The sequence below is a fragment of the Petaurus breviceps genome, unplaced genomic scaffold (assembly GCF_028583685.1).
Source record: "Petaurus breviceps papuanus isolate PSGF00001 unplaced genomic scaffold, PetGlider_PUasm1.0 38, whole genome shotgun sequence".
Classification (NCBI taxonomy): Eukaryota; Metazoa; Chordata; class Mammalia; order Diprotodontia; family Petauridae; genus Petaurus; species Petaurus breviceps.
In genome coordinates this window covers 9,818,211-9,829,977 of record NW_027186304.1, presented here as the reverse complement: position 1 = coordinate 9,829,977, position 11,767 = coordinate 9,818,211, and the positions used below count along the sequence as shown (strand labels likewise).

General features: G+C 35.2%; 1 long non-coding RNA gene across 1 annotated transcript in view; it reads left to right on the top strand.

Moving 5' to 3' along the window:
- The first annotated feature begins 3,485 nt into the window (after window positions 1–3,485).
- Window positions 3,486–11,767, top strand: part of LOC138169992 (uncharacterized) — a 713,900-nt gene continuing 705,618 nt past the window's right edge. The window contains exon 1 of the long non-coding RNA XR_011170500.1: window positions 3,486–4,027. This is a non-coding gene — a long non-coding RNA (uncharacterized lncRNA). The remainder of the gene's footprint in view (window positions 4,028–11,767) is intronic.

Below are 11,767 nucleotides of genomic sequence, written 5' to 3'. Positions count from 1 at the left end.
TGGCAGTTCTATTACCACACCCAAATGTTTTTGGATAGAGTGGAGAGCTGATGTCAGTCACAAGGGTGCAGTACACATGCTGGTATTGGTGCTGGTCACAGTGCCATAGTCCAGAGCCTCTTCCTTGGTGAAGATGAAAGTGAAGAGCAGAAAAGCAGGGACCATACCTATCCCAGAACCATACTGCCTCCAAAGGACCAAAACCTTGGAGATCACACAGAACTCGCTCTGAAAACAGCACCATGAAAAATCCTTAAGCTTGGCACATTGCCTGCTCAGCCCCAAGCATTGCTGTTGTTCAGTACTTTGAGGCTCTTTGTGACCCTAATTTGGGTTTTTGTGGCAAAGAAACTGTATTGATTTGCCAATTCCTTCTTCAATTCAAAAGATAAAGCGAGGAAAACAGGTGACTAACACAGGATCACACAGTTATTTAGTAAGTATCTGAGACTGAATTTAAACTCATGAAAATGAACCTTCCAGATTTCAAGTCCAATGTTCTATCCTCTATACCACCTAACTGCCTCATCCTCAGGTGAGCAGAGCCCAAATCTAATATAACATTCAAAGTCAACAAAAAAAGGCTAGGAAAACAAGGAAAAAAAGCTACTATGGTGGCAGGGAAAAGCAAGACAAAACTCAGAAGAAGGCAATATTGTGAAAATTGCAAAAACACCTGCCAAAAAAAGTCTCAAAAAACATGCTCCTTGGATCCAACCCTAATGAGAGTTCCTAGAAGAGACAAAGAAGGAGATATGAGCAGCAGAGCAAAAAAAGTTGGGAAAGAAATGAGAATTATGCAAGAAAATTATGAAAAGAGAATTAACAGCATAGTAAAAGAAGCCCAAAAACACTAAAGAAAATAATACCTTAAAAACAGAATTGGTCAAATGTAATCCACTGAAGAGACCTCCTTAAAAGCAAAATTGGCCAAATGTAAAAGGATATACAAAATTTCACTAAAGAAAAGAACTCTTTAAAAATTAGAATTGAGAAAATGGAAGCTAACAACTCCGAGAGCCATCAAAAAGCAATAAGACAAAGTCAAAAGATTGAAAAAAATAAAAGAAGAAGAAAATGTGACACATCTCATGAGGAAAATCAACTGGGAAATCGACCTGGGAAATAGATCAAGGAAACATAATATTATAATTATTAAACTACCTAAAAGTCATTATCTAAGAAAGACGCTACACATCATATTTCAAGAAATGATCAAGAAAAACTGCCCAGAGAGCTTATATCTACAAGGTAAAATGAAAATTAAAACAATTCATCAATCACCTCCTGAAAGAGATCCCAAAATGAAAACTTCCAGGAATATTATGGTCAAATTACAGAGTTCCCAAAACAAAAGGAAAATCTTGCAGGTAGACAGATTTTTTTTTAATTCTGAACCCACAGTCAAGATCACACAAAATTGGTAAACTACCACTATAAAGCAGAAGGTTTAGAATTTGATATTCCAGAAGGTGAAGGACCTAAGATTATGACTAAAAAAAAAAAGGAAAAACAGCCTACCCAGCAATACAGAGTATAATACTTGAGGGGGAACATTGATATTTACTGAGAGGAATTTTAAGCATTCCTGATGAAAAGATCAGATACAATAAGAAAATTTGACATTCAAATAAAGACTGAAGAGAACCATTAAAAAGGTAAACATGAAAAAGTGGTCGTAATATCGTCAATAAATTTAGAATTTTCATTCCTTTATGGGATAGGAGCAATGCATGTAACTCCTAAGAATTTTCCCGTTATTAGGGCTGATAAAAAGAGTTTGCATAGCAGAGGTTATAGGTGTCACTTAATTATGCTGAATGTTCTCAAAAAATAGAAAAGTACACTGGGAAAATGGGAAAAGAGAGGTAGAATAGAGAAAATTTCTTCCATATAAAAAAGGCATATAAGCAAGAATTTTTTAAAAAGAGGGGAAACTAGAGGGAGATAATATGCAATGCTGGAACTTTACTCTCATGGGAATTAGATTAAAGGGTGAAAAATACACACATACACATAAATATTATACATATATACACATATATGTGCTTAGGTGTTTATAGAAACATAACTTAATAGGAAAATAAGAGGGAAGGGGCTAAAAGAAAGAGAGGGATTATAAAAGGGAGGGAAGATTAAGGGAGGCAGTGGTTAGAAGCAAAATATTCCTTTGAGGAAAAATAGGATAATGAAAGAGAGAGGAAGAGAAACAGAAGAAAATAGGATGGAGGGAAAGATACAGTTATTCATCATAAATGAATATGAATAGGATGAGCTTACCCAGAAAATGGAAGCAAACAGCAGAATGGATTTGAAATAAGAATCCTAAAACATTTTGTTGAAGACAAACTTAAAACAGAGAGACACAGAGAGAATTAAAATAATGGACTGAAGCAGAATTTAATATGCTTCAGATGAAATAAAAAAAGGAAGGAGTAGCAATCATGATTTCAGAGAAACCAAAAGCAAAAATAGATCTAATTAAAAGAGAAAATCAGGGAAACCATATTATACCAAAACAGACCACAGACATTGAATGTTGAAAAAAAAAAATTATAGTAAGTTTCTCTAATGAAGGCCTCATTTCTCAAATATATACTGAACATAAGTAGAGCTGTGTTAAATTTATAAAATGTAATAACCATTTCTCAATTTACAAGTGGACAAAGGATATAATCACATTTAAGAAGAAGAAATCAAAGCTATCTATAATCATATAGAAATGCTCTGTCACTATTAATTAGAGAAATGTAAATTGAGATCACTCGCAGGGATTCTGGTACTACAGCAGAGGAGGTTAGAGATGTCCAGACTCCCTGTGAGCCAAGAAAACCTCTGTGAGATGAATATAGAGCCGCAAAAGTTCAGGGACAAAGCAGTTGTTCCCCTAAGAAACTTGAGAAGACCTGAGAGAACATAGGACATCCAGGGGCTGAGGTCTGGCCTGAACAAAGGGTATTAACATCTAAGCCGACTCTATTGAACTAAAAAACAGCAGGCCCTGCAGTAGCTCTGTCCAGAAGCAGACTAGGCCTCAAGAAATTTCACCTCAACTCTCACTTCACTCATAACCTCTAGAAATTTTACTTCACAAACTTTCACCTCACAGCTTCATGAACTTTCACCTCATGAACTTTAATCTCACAAACTTTCATCAGACTGACAGGGGAAATATTGAAGGACCCACCACTGATTCCAGAAGTTAAGTCAAACAGTGGTACCTGGAGGTAATTCCTGGCTGCTGCTGTGGGCAAGGGGGAACAGGCATTTGCCTGGTGAGTGTGGTATCACAGGGATTAAGAACATTTTCAGTCTGTTTAGAAAAGAAAGGGGTCTCTGAGGTCAAGCCTCTGATAGAATTCATAAAACAATAATAAGGAGGATGTGAGGCCTAGGACAACATTATTCACAACTGGGATTAAAATTTGATTAACAACAAGCTGCTAAAAATAAGAAAATAAAAATGAGTTAACAAAGGAAAAAGAACTAGAGCATAGATAACTCTTTTGGTTTCAAAGAAGGTCTGGGTTCAGATTGTTTCATTTTTCTCTTTGTTTCTGCAGCTTTAATCATAATTCTACATAAAAGGTGATTCATTAATTCCCACTGAATGATTGGCTGCCTGTAATGCGAATGTAAATTTTAAAGATCTTCCCTGCCCCTAGGCTAAAGTGCACCAGAAGCCTGGGGAGGGAGGCTTGTTTTTCAGTAGATACTTCTTGATTGGCCAGGGAGTCAATAAGGTTGTTACATTCTCTGAGCCAGGAGAAGGCTATATAAGCCCTGATATGTAGCTTTGTTTTGGGACTCACTTTGAGAAGTGTTCTGTGATTTGATCTGAATTCTGGGAAGCCGTTGTTGAGAGTCCCCCGGCTTTGAAAAACCCAGAATGTGGAAACCCAGATGTCGACTGGGTATGAATGTAATGGTTGGACAGTTTGGAAATCTGTCTACTTGATGTTTCTGTCTTGATAATTATGCCTGTATACTTTGAGGTTCAGGGTGCTGACCTTTTCTCCTGAACAAGGTAAACGATATATGTCTGACTGATTAAAGTAAGCTTGTTAAGCCATTTTGAGTTGCTTTCCTTTAACAAAGCAGATCCAAGAACCTGTGGTAGCTGCAAACCCTGAGGACGCTTGGGGTGCTTGCTGCTACACTGCCCAAGAGTAGTCACCTTTAGGACCCTCCTTTTCCTTTGGGGAATAATGAAAAGTTGAAACAAAGTGATCTAAAAAGTGTTTTTCCAGTTAAACATTTCATAATTCAGTTGAAGGTTCTAGACATGGGAGAATTCCTGATGGATAACAAAATGAATTGATAAGAAGCATAGCACACTCAACCTCTGTTTGCCTAAGTTTTCCTTTCCTGTAAAACAGTGATAATAGTATGTCAGTGTTGTTGTGAGGAATGAATGAGTGCCACCTAGCATTGAGCACGGAATCTGACCAATAGTAAGTGCCATATAAATGTTAGCTATTGTTGATGTTATTAGTGGTAGTATTTTTAATTACACTAGTAAAAACACTAGGCTTAAAAGGATTTAGGCCTAAACCAAAACCATTGTTTTGGTTCCTATTAACTGATGTCAGAAAACTACTTTTTATGCCTCAGTCTCCTGATCTGTACAAAAAGGCACTGAAACACATTGTTTCTAAAATTCCTTTGGGTTCTAACCTGCTATGATACTATAAGTGTTTTAACATTGAAAAAGAAATCCATAGAAACAACATATTTATGTAGTATCTAGAAAGGGTTAGTATAAGTTTTGTTCACAGAAAGTTTTGCAAAGTTAATTCTGAAAACAGTATCAAACTATACATCTCATTATTTATATAAGATTTTTTTAGAGACATGGTATTACATATAGCAATCATAGATGGAAGAATCTACTCTTTACCAAACATTTTATATAAATATTGTTCTCATTTAAACATAGCTGACAGCAATCAGACTTTAAATCACCTCATTTACAGCTGCTTTTGCACCTAATGAGGGATGGTAAAAAAAAAAAATACCTGAAAGGGATCATAGCAGAAAGGAATGACTTGAAATAGAGTAGAATCTCTCTAATTCACATTAAGAACAAAGACAAAGGAAAATAACACAAGTGGGCATTTTAATGAGAATCTAAACAAATGTAATTGAGATCATTTAGACTATATTAAGTAACCTATAAATACATACTTTTAGTTTATAAAATTTCACACATTTTGGTATCTTTATTCTCCATACTCAAAAAGGGTCAAGATAAAAGTGGCATTCTCTTATATACCCCGCATTTTCTAATTTTCAGGCCCTTTTTCATAATATTCTATTTTCAAGGAAAGTTCATTCACTCTTTTCTCTATTCTTCCCTTTCCACTGAGTTCCTCAACTTAAATATCACCTTTTCTAAGGACCTTTTGATGAAAGCACTCCTGCTACCACATTGCCCCTTCACCCTTAAATCTCATGCCTTACATAGCCCTCAGTGTCATGGATGTACTTTTCATGTGTTGCTTTGGATTTTATTTTTATGTGATAGTGTCATATTCCCTAAATAGACAAACCCTATTGGTTCTATGAAGACAGGAACTGTGTTGTATGAAAACTCTGTATTTTTCTCAGCTCTTCACAGGATAATATATGATCTCCTTATACTAGATGTGAAACAAATGCTTTCTAATCTGTTATAAAATCATGGTAGAACTCTGTGACTAGATCATACAGAATTTATGAATGCATTCAACTGTCTTAAACTTCTGAAATTACATTTGTTTTTCACTGTATACACATAGCAGGTTTCTTTTGATTCAAGAATAACTATCATGAAGAATGGTTGAGAATTTAGCTAGAAGCAGTAAAACTGCAGGTGGTACTTAACAAAGGTAAGAGGGTTAGCAAGTAATGACAGATGTATTCTTTTTTTTTTTTTAAAGAAATCAGGGTTAAGTAACTTTCTCAAGGTTACATGGCCAGTTATTTCTGCATGTGGTGCTAAGTATCTGAGCTCGGATTTGATCCCAGGTCATCCCAACACTGGGGCCGGTGCTCTTATTCGCTGAGCCACCTGGCTGCCCCTAAGCAATTGGGGTTAAGTAACTTGCTCAAGGTTACATGGTGAGGTGTTTCTGGGTGGGTGCTTAGTGTCTGAGCCCAGATTCGATCCCCAGGTCATCCCGACACTGGGGTCGGTGCTCTTACTCGCTGTGTTACCTGGCCTCCCCTGGATGTATTATTTTAAGATAAAAAGGAGGTACACTTTTATCATTAATCATGTGATAGTACAAGGTCAAAATAGAATTAATATGTCTTAAATAACAGCTAGTATTTATATAGCACCTACTATATGCAAGACACTCTGCTAAGGCCTTTATTTTATCCTCACAACAATCCTGGGAGATAGGCGCTCTTATTACCCCCATTTTACAATTGAGGAAACTGAGGCTAAGAGAAATAAAATTATTCCATCCAGTAAGTATCTGAGGTTGTATTTGAACCCAGGTCTTCCTGACTCCAGGTCTATCACTTAATCCCTGTACCACTTAGCTGCCTTATAGAAGATTATTATTATTGTCTAATATAATGCATCTTGGTAAATAGAGACAATTTTTAAGGCATTCATTACTGTTTCAAGCATAGATAAAATTTCAGGCATTTTTCCTAACTAAATGCTAGCTATCAGACTGTAACTTCCTTAAGAATAAGGTTTGTTTTATTTTTCTTTAATTCATTCATTTGTTCATTCATGCATGAATGCATTTTATTTAGTTATGTATGTATGAGTGTTTATATATGTATATACATAAACATATCTATGTGTATATATATATATATATTTATTTATTTATGTATATCTATGCACACATGGATATATTTTTATTCCTCTAAGCTGGAATGGAATGTAACAGGCATATCATAAATGCTTTGTCGATTGATGACCATTTACCATATTGAATATTTCCAATAATAATCATAATACATTGATAACATTTATATAGTACTTAAAGTTTTATGAAATATTTTACATATATTATCTCCTTTGACCCTCGCAACAACTCTGAGAGGTAAGTGCTATTGTTAACCCCATAATTACTGGAGAGGAAAGTGAGACAATCAGAGATTGACTTGTTTAGGCTTATACAACCAGTTAATATCTTAGGCTATATTTGTACTGTCTTTCAAAGTCCAAGACCAGTGCTCTATCTACTGTGCTATACACCTGCCTAGTGTTGTCAATTTCATGAGAGTTTGGATATATTCATAGAGATATTCACATATCTATTACCTATATATCCACATTATATATAGATATTGTATTTTATATGTGTTATACAGAAATCTTAGAGGTAGTTATGGTAAAGTTAAATACTAAAAGAAAATATATTAATGTAATTTAAACAATTATTCTAAATACAATCTCTGGCTACTGAAGAAAGCTTCTTTAGAACCTATATGAAAACATTGCTGGTAAAATCAGAGTAAACAAGAATGACCTTGGAAAAGATGAAATCCACATTTTTAATGGTGTCTTATAGACTCTCCTTAATATGTATCTAAACAACTTGATCTAATTATTGGGTGAAATGAATGCATGCCCTCCTGAAATAGCAAAAATAGGCACTCTCATTTATTCTGAAGGCAAATTGGCTCTACTGGCTTTGAGTGGAAATGACCTCAAGGAAGAGATTCATCTGTTGGCTCATTATTACCAGAAAGGTCAATGCAGTTTTTACTAAAAGTAATAATGTTGTATTTAGTAGATATTCACCAATGGTAAATGGCCAACTGCAAAGAAAATCTCCTCTAAAATGATGAATTCATTGAGCTCTTTCAGTGACATAATTTGAAATGAAAACATCTAATAATAGTTACCATAAAATTATTCTTTCTAAAGTCATCTTTACTGTCAAAGCAACAATTAAATTAAAACTTTTCATTAGCAGCCTACTCAAATGTTATTTTTTAAAAAGAAAAATACATTCAATGATAGCTATATAGACAGCCTTATTCCTTTTACAATTTTCTACAATTCTCTTCTGCTCATTGTTAAATTTTCCATTATTTTTTCATAGATGTGGTGAAGATATAGTGAGAAACTTTCCGCATGTAAAGTGAAGATACTTCCTCCCACTCATCTCCAGAAAATAAACATACACAAACTTATATGCCCACTCAGACACATACACACACATACACAAACACACACAAACAGAGTTCTGGTTTGGTACTAAAAGTCTGTTTATACTTAGAAAGGTCAAGATAAGAAAATAAAAATAATTTTTAAAAAGACAAAAACAAAAATTAAAGAACACATTTTTAACACCATGACACTAGAAAAGAGGATGCTGAAATAACAAGGAGTAAATAGGGACACAAGTATTGCCATTGAATAGTCTTATGTATAAGATCAGTCACATCTATATTTAAAATATGCTTAACAGATAAATTTGTACAAAATAAATATCTGCTTAATCAGGCTAATAAACTTGCCAATGAAATTAGCTTAGTCTCATGGCAACTCAAAATATACTTATTTCTCTATAGTACACCATGAGTGGTTGGTTAATTTGCTTATTCATTTTTGCTTTTATTCAGTCATGTCTGACTATGCATGACTCTATGGACCATAGTATGGTCCCCAATGCTGACCATGGGGTTTTCATGGCAAAGATGTGGTTTGGCATTTTCTTCTCCAGTGGATTAGGGTTAAAAGAAGTTAAGTGACCTGCTCAGGGTGACAGAGCTAGTAAGTGTCTAAGGCTGGATTTGAACTCAGGTCTTTCTGGATCCAGGCCCACTACTATATTTATTTATTTTTTAAGCAATCGGGGTTAAGTAACTTGCTCAAGGTTACATGGCCAGTTATTTCTGGGTGTGGTGCTGACTGTCTGAGCCCGAGAGATTCGATCTCCAGGTCATCCTAACACTGGAGTCGGTGCTCTTACTCGCTGAGCCACCTGGACACTCCTAAGCAATTGGGGTTAAGTAACTTGCTCAAGGTTACACAGCCAGGTGTTTCTGGGTGGGTGCTAAGTGTCTGAGACCGGGATTCGATTTCTAGGTCATCCTGAAACTGGAGCCAGTGCTCTTACTCGCTGTGCTACCTAGCCACCCCCCGTACTATATTTATTAAGCCACCTAGCTGCCTTCAATCAATCATAGCATGAAATTAAAACTGAGAAGTAGAGGAAGGAGAGAAAAATCCACCATGCTTAAGATGAGTGAATGAGAGAAGTTGAAACCTGGAGAGAACTGAGATACAGATGGACATGAATGAAAAATGATTGAACAACAGCAGCAGCAGAGACCACTTCTAACACGTGGATTCGAAGGGTTAACTGAGGCTTTAGGAAAGAGTTAGGACACAGTGTGACTTCAGTATGAAGGGATTGTAGTGGAAGTACAGAGTGAGGACTGGAGAAGAATGAGGTTCTCCATGTATGTCCCCCCAAAAAAGAGTTCTTAGTGTACAATATGAATCAGTTATAAGACAGATATTAGTAATTACCAAAAAAAAAATCAACTTATAAACAAAAACAGTACCAATGTTCATTGTCAAAATAAAACAGAATTCAGTAACAACTTAAAATTACTAATACAATTTCTTGAGACACAACGTAAAGCAGTTTGACAACATAAATTTTTAAAACTTTTAATTAAAAAAAAAAACCTGGGGCAACTAGGTGGCAAAGTGAATAGAGCACCAGCCCTGGAGTCAGAAGGACCTGAATTCAAATACAGCCTCAGACATTTAACACTTACTAGCAGTGTGACCCCACTTACCTTGCTTTCCCCACTCCAAAAAGGGCAAAAAATAAAAATAAACAGATCCTTAATGTGAGAAAACTATGATCTCCATTAAATATTGAGCTTTAATTATTTTTAATAATAAATAATATGTGTTAGTTACAATAAATTCTCAAAGTCTCTAAGAAACATGCAAGGGACACAACTTACAAACCTTTCTTACAGGAGACAAATATTTGATCCTGGCTTGGACAGGCAATGAAAATAGCAGAGAAAAAAAAAAGAAAAATAGCAGAAAACAGTACTGCTGCAGAGATTGAAATAAATGGGGAAAATGACCTTGAAGAAGAAAAAAAAAGGTGTTGTTTTTATTCTATTTAAGAATACTAGAACTTGAGGAAAATAGAAAAAAGTTCAATTACTGAAATCTGAAAAGTTACATGGAGCTCCCTGGGAAGATATTGAAGGAGTTTCTAGGTACATTGGAGATTGATGTTGCACTGGTTATTTATCATTTATAATTTCACTCCATTTTTCTTTAACATATATGAATTACTTTTTCTACCCATAATTGTCATTAATACTTAGAATCATGGTCTTTAAACTTATTAGTTGAACAAAGAAAGAATCCAGATTTGAGGTAAAATGACAAAAGTTGAAAAGTACAAAGGGAAATGTGACTGATGTATCCATCAATCAATCAATCAATCAATCAATCAATCAATCAAGAAGCATTAATTAAAGGCTGATTATGTGCCTGTCATTATATATGGTCCTGGGGATAAAAATACAAAGCATGGAATAATTATTTTTCCTCAAGTTGAGTCAACAAAGCATAATAAATGATTTTGTGTCCTTTGTATGAAAGGGTAAAGATATGTGTACAAAAATCATTTCTTGAAAAGAAATTAACTAAAAGCAGATTAAAAGGAAAAACACAGTACAGACGTGTACATACACACACACAGACTATTGCTGAAGGAAAAGAATTGGTGAGGCAAAAATCTTACATTATAATGAGCCATTAGATTGTGCTGTTAGGTTTGCGCAGCTAAGTGTCTGTGTATAAAAAGGAAATGGAACAGATTTGGGGGGGACAGAGGGGAGAGTAAAGAAGCACCCTCAGAGTCACCATGATATCTATGTATGGAACATTTGTCTCCCCTGTTCACATGTTGCCTGGAAAATTTGTCTCCCCTATTCAAATGTTCTTCAAACCTGTGACTTCACTGAAAATCATTTTATACTTCCCTAGTTGACTCTATCCTACTTCATAATAGCTTTCCAAATATTTTAATACCTCCTGAAATTTCCCATAGCTATTTCATCACTGCCATCTTAGCTGAAAACCTTGTCAAATATTTCCCTGAAAAATGTTGAGGCCTCCTAATTAATTCAAATCTTCCAGATACCTTCTACTACCATCTCCACATTCACCATATCTCACATAACATTTCTCTTTGTAAAGGTAAGCCCCTCTACATATACAAGTGACACCACTGCAACCTGTCTTCTCCAATATATTCATATTATCCCCTCGTTTTCCCCACTCTGTCACTTATCTTCACCATCTCCTTCTCTATTGACTGCATCTCAACTGCCAGTGAACATACCCATGGCTACCACCTCCTCCCCAAAACTCTCATTTGATCTCCATCTCCATTATCATCCTATGTCTCTTAACTGCAATATCTCTGCAGCCTTTAACAACTTTTGTTGATTCTCGTCTCCTTTATAGTCTCTTTCATGTTTTTCTTGGTGTTCAAAGCACTATTATCTCCTGATTTTCTTCCGGCTTATCTTGTCCTCCATCTACACAACTGAATTTTCATCTAAGTCATGCTTGTTAACTGTGGTCATCAGTCAATAATAGTAAAAATTAATCAAGCTCCTAAGACATTCCAGGCTTTGTACTAAGTTTGAAGGAGACAAATATGGGGGAAAAAAAGTCACTGACCTCAAGAAATGTATAATCTAATGGAGAAAGACAATAACAACAAAAAATGAAGATGAAAGGGAAGTGAGGTGTCTATCT